Here is a 15,000-nt window from a genome sequence, read left to right as displayed (position 1 = left end):
CGCTGTTGGCGCTCGCTGTGAGGTGTTCAGCGTGCTGTCCGTGTTGCCGACGCGGTCAAAACGAGTCGACGGCTCACGTTCCCTTGTGCGCCGAAGGCTCTCTTGATATGTGATCCGACCCTCAGACAGACGAAGCCAAGGGAAGACCCAAGGCCGCAATGTGCGTTCAAAGAATCAGTGCTCAGTGTGTCCTGCAATTCACACCAAGTCTCGCAGCTGGCTGCGTTCTTCATCGACCCGAGAACCGAGTGATCCACCGCTTAGAGTCGTGAAAAAGTGTTTGTTCAATTCCGTACAGTCAAACCAAACGTTTCTGGCACTCGGCCAAACAGTGGCCAAGAAGGGCGCTTTTCAGCGCACGCTTGGACTCCAAAACTCTGCCGCGCCTTTTTCGGCTGCCGCAAATCGAGCAAACGGTGTGTTTCGGACGGCGTTTCGCTTTCGCTACTTGCGAGTGCTTTCGTGGTCCACCCCTCTATAAATACTCGGGAGGCGTCGAAGCCGGTTCTCCAAGCCGGACCCGTAGGTATCGTTGTGTGCTCGCTCTCATTGGCCCGCCTAACCAGAAAATGCCTGCGGTACACCCATTTGGATAAGAGTGCACGCAGATGCGGGCCTCGACGGCTACACATTTCCTCGGGCGGCCGCCTCCCGGCCTCCGTGGAGCGCGGGATTGCACGGTCCCATCGACAAGCCTCTCCCGTTTTTACCGTGGCGTCGCGGTTCACCACGGCAGGCGGGTCGGTCTCCTCCGCATAAAAAGGGGGACCCCCGCTTTTTGTTCCACGAAATCGCACAAGCTTTTTTCGCATCCACGGTTTGCCACCGCACACCAAAATGCCGATCCGGCTGCCTACTTTAGCCAACAGGTGGAGCCAGGCGCGCCGTACTTGCGCGGCACTTCCCACGTCCACCGAAGTCGGTGCCAAGGACCACTTTCGGCGCCGGAGCCGCGTACGAGCCTACTCGAGGCGGAAGAACGAAGCCAGCAAGGGCCTGGCCGCAAGTGCGTTCAATTGTCGGGACGTCCAAGTCCCTCGTTCTTCCGTGCTTCCTCTTTCGGCAAGTCGTTGCGGCACCTTCCCAAAGCGCGCAGACCCGCTAATCGCGACGAGCGCGACGTGGCCGTGCCGCCTTTCCCTCGGCAGCAAGCAAAACGCCTGGCAACGTCGACGCTCCCCTAACCGCGATCTCGCACCGTGTTTCGTGTGGCGAATTCAAAAGCCGGCCGGCGCTGCTGCAACCATTACGGTCGGTACGCATACGCCGCGGAGGGCGGGACGGTCATCGGAGCGTGCGGTTCCTCCATCGAGTACTGCGCACCTCGGCCGTCGCATCGCCGTGCCATGACCGGCCGCGCGTCAACGCGAACCGGTGCCAGCGAGATCCCTCGCCTGCAAGAACCGACCGGCAGCCTCCGTCACCCGAGGACGCGGAGGCGCTTGCCGCGGACGGCGGGACGGTATGCACTGGTGCACAGCGGACCCGTCACATCGCCAGTTCCTTGACCGACCGCCGACGCTTGTGCCGTTCCTCTCGTACTTGGCAGTCGCCGCGCGATTGTCGGGTCTCGTTCTTGCACGCTCGAACGGTCGGGAGGGCACTCGGCTGGCGTTTCGGGAACGCGCAGCCTCGCCTTCTACCGACGTAACCACGACTCGCCGTTCGCGCTCCGCCGCTCCTGTTTACAGTACTAGGCGGTCCCGCAGCGGTCGGGTCGCGCATTTCGAGCGCTTCGAGCCACGGTGCAGTGGCGGGTCGAAAGCCGACCTATGAGTGCGTTGCGCCGTTTGTACCCGCGTCCGCCACCTGGCCGACCGTCCAAGGTCGCGGTGTTGGCGTCCGCTGGGCGCAACAATTTGTCACGGGGTGCCGCTCCACATTCAGGCAGCCCCGTGGGGAAAAGCCGACCCCGCGTCCAAACGGGGTCAGCGGCAGAAAGTGTCGGGCGCAGACGCAGCTGAGGCGCTCACCCTTCACAATCCGTTAATGATCCTTCCGCAGGTTCACCTACGGAAACCTTGTTACGACTTTTACTTCCTCTAAATGATCAAGTTTGGTCATCTTTCCAACAGACCGGCGCAACCGAAAGGCCGCGCCGGACATCGGTCCGAAGACCTCACTAAATCATTCAATCGGTAGTAGCGACGGGCGGTGTGTACAAAGGGCAGGGACGTAATCAACGCGAGCTTATGACTCGCGCTTACTGGGAATTCCTCGTTCAAGGGGAACAATTGCAAGCCCCTATCCCAATCACGAAAGAAGTTCCACGGGTTACCCAGTCTTTTCAGACAGGGATAAAGACACGCTGCTTCCTTCAGTGTAGCGCGCGTGCGGCCCCGGACATCTAAGGGCATCACAGACCTGTTATTGCTCTGTTTCGTGCGGCTAGGAGCCGCTTGTCCCTCTAAGAAGGTTGTAAGGTGCTGGGAACCCCGCACCTATTTAATAGGCTAGAGTCTCGTTCGTTATCGGAATTAACCAGACAAATCGCTCCACCAACTAAGAACGGCCATGCACCACCATCCACCGAATCAAGAAAGAGCTCTCAATCTGTCAATCCTCCCAGTGTCCGGGCCGGGTAAGTTTTCCCGTGTTGAGTCAAATTAAGCCGCAGGCTCCACTCCTGGTGGTGCCCTTCCGTCAATTCCTTTAAGTTTCAGCTTTGCAACCATACTTCCCCCGGAACCCAAATACTTTGGTTTCCCGGAAGCTGCCCGCCGAGTCATTTGAGTAACTCAGGCGGATCGCTGGTTGGCATCGTTTATGGTCAGAACTAGGGCGGTATCTGATCGCCTTCGAACCTCTGACTTTCGTTCTTGATCAATGAAAACATTCTTGGCAAATGCTTTCGCAGTAGTTCGTCTTGCGACGGTCCAAGAATTTCACCTCTAGCGCCGCAATACGAATGCCCCCGTCCGTCCCTCTTAATCATTACCTCGTATTCCAAAAACCAACAGAACAGAAACGAGGTCTTGTTCTATTATTCCATGCAAGTTTATTCAGGCGACTCGCCTGCGTTGAGCACTCTAATTTTTTCAAAGTAAAAGCACCGGCCATCTCGAGGCACACAATGAAGTGCACCAAGAAAGAACCGGCATGATGTTCAGTCCGAGCCGTCGCATCGGGTAGATGCACTACTCGTCTGGAACTGAGATCCAACTACGAGCTTTTTAACCGCAGCAGCTTTAGTATACGCTATTGGAGCTGGAATTACCGCGGCTGCTGGCACCAGACTTGCCCTCCAATTGATCCTCGTTAAAGGATTTAGAGTGTACTCATTTCAATTACGGGGCCTCAAAAGAGTCCCGTATTGTTATTTTTCGTCACTACCTCCCCGTGCCGGGAGTGGGTAATTTGCGCGCCTGCTGCCTTCCTTGGATGTGGTAGCCGTTTCTCAGGCTCCCTCTCCGGAATCGAACCCTGATTCTCCGTTACCCGTAACAACCATGGTAAGCAAGTAACCTACCATCGAAAGTTGATAAGGCAGACACTTGAAAGAAACGTCGCCGGCTCGTGGCCATGCGATCAGCACAAAGTTATCCAGAGTCACCACACAATACGGGCCGAAACCCGATCGATCTTGGTCTAATAAAAGCACCCGTTACCCAAAGGGCTCCAGGCTCACTGCATGTATTAGCTCTAGAATTGCCACAGTTATCCAAGTAGGAAGAAACGATCTAAGGAACCATAACTGATTTAATGAGCCATTCGCGGTTTCGCCTTATTTCGGCATGTACTTAGACATGCATGGCTTAATCTTTGAGACAAGCATATGATTACTGGCAGGATCAACCAGGTAATCGTTCGACTGCGCGTCCGTCCTCGCCTTCGGCGGGCCGGACGCAGTCTGTGTGCGGCGGAGGCCACCTTCAGGCGCCCCAACACGCTTATTTTGCACTCCGAGATGACGGCGTTCGAGCTCGCTACGGCACAACCTTCCCGAAAGACGAGTGGGAGCCGTGCGGCAAGAAGCACGTTCATGCTCGCTCTTTTTCGTTGCATCGACTCGGTCGCGCCGTGCGGGTTGCCCAAGCCCGCTGCACTGTCGGTGGACCGGCCGGAACTAGCAACGGAGCCGAGACTGCAAAGCCGCCAGACGACGGGTCACGCCCGCGTCTTCGGCGCTTTCGCATCTGAATCGCCCGAGGACGACACGGAACACACCTCGATATCGTGGTAAAACGGCACCGTCCGACAACCAGCCCCTAACGCATCAAGCGGATGAGGCTGCAGACGACTGCCGTGGATTCCCCTGGAGCAGACCCGAGGACACGCTTGACGAGGCCGAAGCCCGCCGCATATCAGACACCCGGTCGCTTTCGCGTACGCCGCTCACGAGAACCCCCACATAATAGCAGCGATAAGTACCCAGACCTCCTTGGGCACTAATACGAGCGTACTCGAGAAAATTTCACCGCGGGTGTGCCCCGAAACGTGTGGCACGTTGAGCGTGCCACAAGTCTACGTCGCTCTCAAACCCGCCGAGGTCGTAGAATTTGCGACCCTACTCACGAAATTCCCACCGAGGATACGGCCGCAAACGTACCGCACCTTGGGTAGGCCACGAGTTTGTGCAACACTACGCTGACGGCACAGCACCGAGGTCGTGCGCGCACGCACGGGAAAATTCCGCCGCGGTTTCTGCCGAAAACGTGAGGCACCACGACTCTCCGCAAGTTCGCGTCGACTGCGAAAGACCGAAGTCGTGAACGACGTGTCCGCTACTCGCCGCCGACACGCTGGACACCAAACGTACAACGACTCGACGGCGTCGTAGAGGCCCACGACGCGGTTTTCCTTAACGACGTCTCGGCGTGGCACCGACAGGTTAGAACGGCCGACCAACGTTCCCTGTCCGCCGTTCGGCTCAGTCGAAGGGCTCGGCGACTTCGGCAACGCTGCGAAGCCGCACGGTGACGCACGCCATGTCCCCATTTTTTTTTTTTTTCTTTCTGCGTCTGCCGGGGTGCCCCTATAATAGCAGCGATAAGCACCCAGACCGCCGTGGGTCGCTCGCCCCGGCTGACGTGGTTTTTCGTACTCCTGCGGCGGTCGCCGTCAAGCACGTCCAAATACGCTACTTTCGTGGGCGCATTCACGCTCTTTCGCTTCGCCGGAGTGCCAGCACTCACTCTGCCAAAAACGGCGAACATCCGAGCGGCGGTTCCCACTTTTGCGTCGGCGTCGCAAACCCCGCCCCGGCAGACGAGGTTTGCCGTACTCGTGCGACGGTGGCCGGCGGGCACGTCGAAAGACGCCGATATCGTGCGCGAATTGGCGCACCTTGGCTTCACCGGAGTGCCGCCACTGACTCCTCCAAAAACGGCGAAGATCCGAGCGGCGCTTCCCACTTTCGCATCGGCGTCCCGAACTCCGCCCCGGCTGACGCGGTTTACCGTACTCGTGCGACGGTCGCCGGCGAGCACGTGGAAAGACGCCGATATCGTGCCCGAATCGGCTCCGTTCGGCTTCGCCGGAGTGCCAGCACTGGCTCGGCGAAAGACGACGAACATCCGAGCGACGGTTCTCACTATTGCGTACGCGTCGCAAACCCCGCCCCGGCAGACGCACTTTGCCGTACTCGTGCGACGGTCGCCGGCGAGCACGTAGAAAGACGCCGATATCGTGCCGGAATCGGCCCCGTTTGGCTTCGCCGGAGTGCCAGCACTCACTCGGCCACAAACGGCGAACATCCGAGCGGCGGTTCCCACTTAGCCGTCGGCGTCCCGAACTCCGCCCCGGCAGACGCGGTTGCCGAGCTCGTGCGACTAGCGACCGCGAAGCCGTCTCGCGACGCCGCTTTCGTGCGCGGCTCCCACTGCGACCTGGGTCACCCGAGGTCGACGAGCAAGAAAGAATGTCGAAAAAAAATTTTTTTTTTTTTTGCGTCTGCCGGGGTGCCCCTATAATAGCAGCGATAAGCACCCAGACCGCCATGGGTCGCTCGCCCCGGCTGACGTGGTTTTTCGTTTTCCTGCGGTGGTCGTCGTCAAGCACGTCCAAACACGCCACTTTCGTGGGCGCATTCGCGCTCTTTCGCTTCGCCGGAGTGCCAGCACTCACTCTGCCAAAAACGGCGAACATCCTAGTGGCGGTTCCCACTTTTGCGTCGGCGTCGCCAACCCCGCCCCGGCATACGCGGTTTGCCGTACTCGTGCGGCGGTGGCCGGCGGGCACGTCGAAAGACACCGATATCGTGCGCGAGTCGATGCTTCTTGGTCTCGCAGGAGGGCCGCCACTCACTCCTGCAAAAACGGCGAAGATCCGAGCGGCGCTTCCCACTTTTTCGTCGGCATCGCAAACCTCGCCCCGGCAGACGCGCTTTGCCGTACTCGTGCGACGGTCGCCGGCGAGCACGTCGAAATACGCCGATATCGTGCCCGAATCGGCCCCGTTTCGCTTCGCCGGAGTGCCAGCACTCACTCGGCCAAAAACGGCGAACATCCGAGCAGCGGTACCCACTTAGCCGTCGGCATCCCGAACTCCGCGCCGGCTGACGCGGTTGCCGAGCTCGTGCGACTAGCGACCGCGAACGCGTCTCGCGACGCCGCTTTCGTGCGCGGCTCCCATTGCGACCTGGGTTACCCGAGCTCGACCAGCAAAAAAGAAGGTCGAAAAAAAATTTTTTTTTTCTGCGTCTGCCGGGGTGCCCCTATAATAGCAGCGATAAGCACCCAGACCGCCGTGGGTCGCTCGCCCCGGCTGACGTGGTTTTTCGTACTCCTGCAGCGGTCGCCGTCAAGCACGTCCAAATACGCCACTTTCGTGGGCGCTTTCGCGCTCTTTCGCGTCGCCGGTGTGCCAGCACTCACTCTGCCAAAAACGGCGAACATCCTAGTGGCGGTTCCCACTTTTGCGTCGGCGTCGCCAACCCCGCCCCGGCATACGCGGTTTGCCGTACTCGTGCGGCGGTGGCCGGCGGGCACGTCGAAAGACACCGATATCGTGCGCGAGTCGATGCTTCTTGGTCTCGCAGGAGGGCCGCCACTCACTCCTGCAAAAACGGCGAAGATCCGAGCGGCGCTTCCCACTTTTTCGTCGGCATCGCAAACCTCGCCCCGGCAGACGCGCTTTGCCGTACTCGTGCGACGGTCGCCGGCGAGCACGTCGAAATACGCCGATATCGTGCCCGAATCGGCCCCGTTTCGCTTCGCCGGAGTGCCAGCACTCACTCGGCCAAAAACGGCGAACATCCGAGCAGCGGTACCCACTTAGCCGTCGGCATCCCGAACTCCGCGCCGGCTGACGCGGTTGCCGAGCTCGTGCGACTAGCGACCGCGAACGCGTCTCGCGACGCCGCTTTCGTGCGCGGCTCCCATTGCGACCTGGGTTACCCGAGCTCGACCAGCAAAAAAGAAGGTCGAAAAAAAATTTTTTTTTTCTGCGTCTGCCGGGGTGCCCCTATAATAGCAGCGATAAGCACCCAGACCGCCGTGGGTCGCTCGCCCCGGCTGACGTGGTTTTTCGTACTCCTGCAGCGGTCGCCGTCAAGCACGTCCAAATACGCCACTTTCGTGGGCGCTTTCGCGCTCTTTCGCGTCGCCGGTGTGCCAGCACTCACTCTGCCAAAAACGGCCAACATCCGAGCGGCGGTTCCCACTTTTGCGTCGGCGTCGTAAACCCCGCCCCGGCAGACGCGGTTTGCCCTACTCGTTCGACGGTCGCCGGCGAGCGCGTCGAAAGACGCCGATATCGTGCGCTAATTGGCGCTCCTTGGCTTCTCCGGAGTGCCGCCACTCACTCCTCCAAAAACGGCGAAGATCCGAGCGGCGTTCTCCACTTTCGCATCGGCGTCCCGAACTCCGCCCGGGCTGACGCGGTTTACCGTACTCGTGCGACGGTCGCCGCCGGGCACGTCGAAAGACGCCGATATCGTGCCGTAATCGGCCCCGTTTGGCTTCGCCCGAGTGCCAGCACTCACTCGGCCAAAAACGGCGAACATCCGAGCAGCGTTTCCCACTTTCGCATCGGCGTCCCGAAGCCCGCCCCGGCAGACGCGGTTTGCCCTACTCGAGCGACGGTCGCCGGCGATCACGTCGAAAGGCGCCGAATTCGTGCACGAATCGATGCTTCTTGGTCTCGCAGGAGGGCCGCCACTCACTCCTGCAAAAACGGCGAAGATCCGAGTTGCGCTTCCCACTTTTTCGTCGGCGTCCCGAACTACGCCCCGGCTGACGCGGTTTACCGTACTCGTGCGACGGTCGCCGGCGGGCACTTCAAAATACGCCGATTTCGTGGGCGCATTCACGCTGTTTCGCTTCCCCGGAGTGCCAACACTCACTCTGCCGAAAGCGGCGATCATCCGAGCGGCGGTTCCCACTTTTGCGTCGGCTTCGCAAACGGCGCCCCGGCAGACGCGCTCGTGCGACGTACTCGTGCGACGGTCGCCGGCGAGCACGTCGAAAGACGCCGATATCGTGCTCGAATCGACCCCGTTTCGCTTCGCCGGAGTGCTGCCAGTCACGGCGCAGAAAACGGCGAACAAGTGTTTTTTTTTTTTTTTTCCTAGAATTTGTGTTATAGAAGGCACATTTGATATCGGACGATAATTTTCAACTTTATCACGCGCACCGATTTTCGTGTAGAGGTTTGCAAGTTTATGGGAATTTCTCCACTTGGAATAATGCGATTTAGTAGTACTACGAGAACTTCATGGATGTACTCAAGGGTACGGGGCAAGTCAGTTACGTCAACACCTGCAGATTTTTTACACTTCAAACTGAAAATTGTTGGTTGTGAGTCCTCGTGTGATATTAAAGGCCGATTCGCTAACACATAGAACAAAGAAAGAAAGGAAGAAAAAACGCCCGCGCTCGCTCAAGAAACCTGGGTTCGCAACAAGTGGCAACAACAAGCAACCGAGCGAGTGCGCCAAAACCCGTGGCGGCCGAACAAACGCGAAGTCCCAACCGCGTCAGCCGGGGCGGCACGGGACAGGAAAAATCACTTCAGCCGGGGCGGCGGGGCACCGAATAAACCTCGTCACCTCGTCGCAGGATAAAAGAGGAAACAAAAAGTCTAAACAGCGTCTGCTGGAGCGAATGCGTAATAAAACAACAACAACAACAAAAAAAAAAACACCCGCGCTCAAGAAGTCTGCAATCCTCACAAAAGGCGACTGTGACCGAGCAGCGTCAGCCGGGGCCGTGCGGAAACGGAAAAACCGCGACTACCGGGGCGTCGAGGCACCGAAAAATCCACTTCAGCCGCGGCGAAAAAAAAAAACAAAAAGAAAGACGGAGGGGGGGGGGGGGAACCACGTCTGCCGGGGCGAAGGAAAAAAAAAAACGCGTCTGCCGGGGCGAGCCCGGGTGCGGCACCACCGGGAAAACTGTGGCAAACAGACATGGCGATCGAGTGAGTGGGCCGCCAGCCAGGCTCAGCCAAAAAGTGCAAAGTCCGAACTGCGTCAGCCGGGGCGGCAAAAACCGCGTCAGCCGGGGCGGCGCAAAAAACCGCGTCTGCCGGGGCGGCACGAAACCGCGTCAGCCGGGGCGGGGCGAAAACTGCGTCAGCCGGGGCGAAAAGAAAAAAAAAAACGCGTCTGCCGGGGCAAGCCCGGGTGCGGCACCACCGGGAAAACTGTGGCAAACAGACATGGCGATCGAGTGAGTGGGCCGCCAGCCAGGCACAGCCGAAAAGTGCAAAGTCCGAACCGTGTCAGCCGGGGCGACGCAAAAACCGCGTCAGCCGGGGCGGCGCGAAAACCGCGTCAGCCGGGGCGGCACGAAACCGCGTCAGCCGGGGCGGCGCGAAAACTGCGTCAGCCGGGGCGGCGCGAAAACCTCGTCAGCCGGGGCGAGCGAAAAGGGGGGGGGGGGAACCACGTCTGCCGGGGCGAAAGAAAAAAAAAACGCGTCTGCCGGGGCGAGCCCGGGTGCGGCACCACCGGGAAGACTGTGGCAAACAGACATGGCGATCGAGTGAGTGGGCCGCCAGCCAGGCTCAGCCCAAAAAGTGCCAAGTCCGAACTGCGTCAGCCGGGGCGGCAAAAACCGCGTCAGCCGGGGCGGCGCGAAAACCGCGTCTGCCGGGGCGGCGCGAAAACTGCGTCAGCCGGGGCGAGCCCGGGTGCGGCACCACCGGGAAAACTGTGGCTAACAGACATGGCGATCGAGTGAGTGGGCCACCAGCCAGGCTCAGCCAAAAAGTGCCAAGTCCGAACTGCGTCAGCCGGGGCGGCAAAAACCGCGTCAGCCGGGGCGGCGCAAAAAAACCGCGTCTGCCGGGGCGGCACGAAACCGCGTCAGCCGGGGCGGCGCGAAAACTGCGTCAGCCGGGGCGAAAGAAAAAAAAAAACGCGTCTGCCGGGGCGAGCCCGGGTGCGGCACCACCGGGAAAACTGTGGCAAACAGACATGGCGATCGAGTGAGTGGGCCGCCAGCCAGGCACAGCCGAAAAGTGCTAAGTCCGAACTGCGTCTGCCGGGGCGGCACGAAACCGCGTCAGCCGGGGCGGCGCGAAAACCGCGTCTGCCGGGGCGGCACGAAACCGCGTCAGCCGGGGCGGCGCGAAAACTGCGTCAGGCGAGCCCGGGTGCGGCACCACCGGGAAAACTGTGGCAAACAGACATGGCGATCGAGTGAGTGGGCCGCCAGCCAGGCACAGCCGAAAAGTGCTAAGTCCGAACTGCGTCTGCCGGGGCGGCACGAAACCGCGTCAGCCGGGGCGGCGCGAAAACCGCGTCTGCCGGGGCGGCACGAAACCGCGTCAGCCGGGGCGGCGCGAAAACTGCGTCAGCCGGGGCGAGCCCGGGTGCGGCACCACCGGGAAAACTGTGGCAAACAGACATGGCGATCGAGTGAGTGGGCCGCCAGCCAGGCACAGCCGAAAAGTGCTAAGTCCGAACTGCGTCAGCCGGGGCGGCAAAAACCGCGTCAGCCGGGGCGGCGCAAAAAACCGCGTCTGCCGGGGCGGCACGAAACCGCGTCAGCCGGGGCGGCGCGAAAACTGCGTCAGCCGGGGCGAAAGAAAAAAAAAAAAACGCGTCTGCCGGGGCGAGCCCGGGTGCGGCACCACCGGGAAAACTGTGGCAAACAGACATGGCGATCGAGTGAGTGGGCCGCCAGCCAGGCACAGCCGAAAAGTGCTAAGTCCGAACTGCGTCTGCCGGGGCGGCACGAAACCGCGTCAGCCGGGGCGGCGCGAAAACCGCGTCTGCCGGGGCGGCACGAAACCGCGTCAGCCGGGGCGGCGCGAAAACTGCGTCAGCCGGGGCGAGCCCGGGTGCGGCACCACCGGGAAAACTGTGGCAAACAGACATGGCGATCGAGTGAGTGGGCCGCCAGCCAGGCACAGCCGAAAAGTGCTAAGTCCGAACTGCGTCTGCCGGGGCGGCACGAAACCGCGTCAGCCGGGGCGGCGCGAAAACCGCGTCTGCCGGGGCGGCACGAAACCGCGTCAGCCGGGGCGGCGCGAAAACTGCGTCAGCCGGGGCGAGCCCGGGTGCGGCACCACCGGGAAAACTGTGGCAAACAGACATGGCGATCGAGTGAGTGGGCCGCCAGCCAGGCACAGCCGAAAAGTGCAAAGTCCGAACCGTGTCAGCCGGGGCGACGCAAAAACCGCGTCAGCCGGGGCGGCGCGAAAACCGCGTCAGCCGGGGCGGCACGAAACCGCGTCAGCCGGGGCGGCGCGAAAACTGCGTCAGCCGGGGCGGCGCGAAAACCTCGTCAGCCGGGGCGAGCGAAAAGGGGGGGGGGGGGGAACCACGTCTGCCGGGGCGAAAGAAAAAAAAAACGCGTCTGCCGGGGCGAGCCCGGGTGCGGCACCACCGGGAAGACTGTGGCAAACAGACATGGCGATCGAGTGAGTGGGCCGCCAGCCAGGCTCAGCCCAAAAAGTGCCAAGTCCGAACTGCGTCAGCCGGGGCGGCAAAAACCGCGTCAGCCGGGGCGGCGCGAAAACCGCGTCTGCCGGGGCGGCGCGAAAACTGCGTCAGCCGGGGCGAGCCCGGGTGCGGCACCACCGGGAAAACTGTGGCTAACAGACATGGCGATCGAGTGAGTGGGCCACCAGCCAGGCTCAGCCAAAAAGTGCCAAGTCCGAACTGCGTCAGCCGGGGCGGCAAAAACCGCGTCAGCCGGGGCGGTGCAAAAAAACCGCGTCTGCCGGGGCGGCACGAAACCGCGTCAGCCGGGGCGGCGCGAAAACTGCGTCAGCCGGGGCGAAAGAAAAAAAAAAACGCGTCTGCCGGGGCGAGCCCGGGTGCGGCACCACCGGGAAAACTGTGGCAAACAGACATGGCGATCGAGTGAGTGGGCCGCCAGCCAGGCACAGCCGAAAAGTGCTAAGTCCGAACTGCGTCTGCCGGGGCGGCACGAAACCGCGTCAGCCGGGGCGGCGCGAAAACCGCGTCTGCCGGGGCGGCACGAAACCGCGTCAGCCGGGGCGGCGCGAAAACTGCGTCAGCCGGGGCGAGCCCGGGTGCGGCACCACCGGGAAAACTGTGGCAAACAGACATGGCGATCGAGTGAGTGGGCCGCCAGCCAGGCACAGCCGAAAAGTGCTAAGTCCGAACTGCGTCTGCCGGGGCGGCACGAAACCGCGTCAGCCGGGGCGGCGCGAAAACCGCGTCTGCCGGGGCGGCACGAAACCGCGTCAGCCGGGGCGGCGCGAAAACTGCGTCAGCCGGGGCGAGCCCGGGTGCGGCACCACCGGGAAAACTGTGGCAAACAGACATGGCGATCGAGTGAGTGGGCCGCCAGCCAGGCACAGCCGAAAAGTGCTAAGTCCGAACTGCGTCAGCCGGGGCGGCAAAAACCGCGTCAGCCGGGGCGGCGCAAAAAACCGCGTCTGCCGGGGCGGCACGAAACCGCGTCAGCCGGGGCGGCGCGAAAACTGCGTCAGCCGGGGCGAAAGAAAAAAAAAAAACGCGTCTGCCGGGGCGAGCCCGGGTGCGGCACCACCGGGAAAACTGTGGCAAACAGACATGGCGATCGAGTGAGTGGGCCGCCAGCCAGGCACAGCCGAAAAGTGCTAAGTCCGAACTGCGTCTGCCGGGGCGGCACGAAACCGCGTCAGCCGGGGCGGCGCGAAAACCGCGTCTGCCGGGGCGGCACGAAACCGCGTCAGCCGGGGCGGCGCGAAAACTGCGTCAGCCGGGGCGAGCCCGGGTGCGGCACCACCGGGAAAACTGTGGCAAACAGACATGGCGATTGAGTGAGTGGGCCGCCAGCCAGGCACAGCCGAAAAGTGCTAAGTCCGAACTGCGTCTGCCGGGGCGGCACGAAACCGCGTCAGCCGGGGCGGCGCGAAAACCGCGTCTGCCGGGGCGGCACGAAACCGCGTCAGCCGGGGCGGCGCGAAAACTGCGTCAGCCGGGGCGAGCCCGGGTGCGGCACCACCGGGAAAACTGTGGCAAACAGACATGGCGATCGAGTGAGTGGGCCGCCAGCCAGGCACAGCCGAAAAGTGCTAAGTCCGAACTGCGTCTGCCGGGGCGGCACGAAACCGCGTCAGCCGGGGCGGCGCGAAAACCGCGTCTGCCGGGGCGGCACGAAACCGCGTCAGCCGGGGCGGCGCGAAAACTGCGTCAGCCGGGGCGAGCCCGGGTGCGGCACCACCGGGAAAACTGTGGCAAACAGACATGGCGATCGAGTGAGTGGGCCGCCAGCCAGGCACAGCCGAAAAGTGCAAAGTCCGAACCGTGTCAGCCGGGGCGACGCAAAAACCGCGTCAGCCGGGGCGGCGCGAAAACCGCGTCTGCCGGGGCGGCACGAAACCGCGTCAGCCGGGGCGGCGCGAAAACTGCGTCAGCCGGGGCGAGCCCGGGTGCGGCACCACCGGGAAAACTGTGGCAAACAGACATGGCGATCGAGTGAGTGGGCCGCCAGCCAGGCACAGCCGAAAAGTGCTAAGTCCGAACTGCGTCAGCCGGGGCGGCAAAAACCGCGTCAGCCGGGGCGGCGCAAAAACCGCGTCTGCCGGGGCGAAATAAAAAAAAAAAACAAAGAAAAAAGCCCGCGCTTAATCAAAAGAAAACAAAGAAAAAAGCTTGCGCTTAATCAAAAGAAAACAAACAAAAAAAGTTCGCGCTTAAGCCTGGCGGTGGAACCACCGGGGCAAACAGACCTGGCGATCGAGTGAGTGGGCCGCCAGCCAGGCACAGCCAAAAAGTGCAAAGTCCGAACCGCGTCAGCCGGGGCGGCGCGAAAACCGCGTCAGCCGGGGCGGCGCGAAAACCGCGTCAGCCGGGGCGGCGCGAAAACCGCGTCAGCCGGGGCGGCGCAAAAACCGCGTCAGCCGGGGCGGCGCAAAAACTGCGTCAGCCGGGGCGGCACGGAAAAACGAAAACCGCGTCAGCCGGGGCGACATCAAAATGAGGAAAAAAAAAAAAAAAACTGCCTTAGGACACCTGCGTACACTTTCATGCGTTTGGGCATATCTCTCTGTAACACGCGCGCCCCTCGTTACGCGCGGCACTCTGTTTTCTCCGACACCCATATTTCGGCGGCATGTGGCACGCGCGCCCGTCCCTACGCACGGCACACCGCAGTGCTTTCTCGATATTTTTCTTTTCCTCCAACACCGTCATCTATAGGCTTTTAGTGACCTGTTGCTCGTGGCACAAGTTCGCTTGCTCTGACACCTCTTGCATGCGCACCGTTTTTGCGCACGGTGCTATGCCGCAAAGCACGGCAGTCGCATGCGTTTCTCTCAGGCACCTCTTTTTTGACACAACGCTGTGGTGCTTAGAAACACACGCGCCGCTTTTGCGCACAGAACTCCACCGTACAGCACGGTAGTCACGTTTGTTCCACACGAACAGCAGTGTGCATCGTGCTACGACACTTTGAAAGCTTTTTCTTCCGAGTCTCGACCGCGCTGTTCCTTTCGTACTTGGCGCGATTTTGGGACCAGCTTTGTTTTAAACCCCTACTGCGCGCCGTTCCTTTCGTACTTGGCGCGGTTCAGGGTTTGTTTCGAGCCCTTAGCCGCGCTGTTCCCTCCGTACTTGGCGCGGTTTAGGGTCGAGCTTTGTCTCGAGCCCTCTCC

At 61.6% G+C, this 15,000-nt stretch overlaps 2 non-coding genes across 2 annotated transcripts; both read right to left on the bottom strand.

The window, feature by feature from the left end:
• Positions 1–115: 115 nt before the first annotated feature.
• On the bottom strand, positions 116–268 carry LOC142794771 (5.8S ribosomal RNA). Its single transcript, XR_012892607.1, has one exon. It is a non-coding gene; the product is annotated as a 5.8S ribosomal RNA (ribosomal RNA).
• Positions 269–1,987: 1,719 nt separating this feature from the next.
• LOC142794773 (small subunit ribosomal RNA) lies at positions 1,988–3,802 on the bottom strand. The gene has a single exon (XR_012892609.1). It is a non-coding gene; the product is annotated as a small subunit ribosomal RNA (ribosomal RNA).
• Positions 3,803–15,000: the final 11,198 nt, after the last annotated feature.

This window comes from Rhipicephalus microplus, unplaced genomic scaffold (genome assembly GCF_043290135.1).
Source record: "Rhipicephalus microplus isolate Deutch F79 unplaced genomic scaffold, USDA_Rmic scaffold_497, whole genome shotgun sequence".
In the NCBI taxonomy this organism is placed as follows: Eukaryota; Metazoa; Arthropoda; class Arachnida; order Ixodida; family Ixodidae; genus Rhipicephalus; species Rhipicephalus microplus.
Note: the sequence above shows the minus strand (reverse complement) of the source record. Positions and strands in the feature narration are given on the sequence as shown.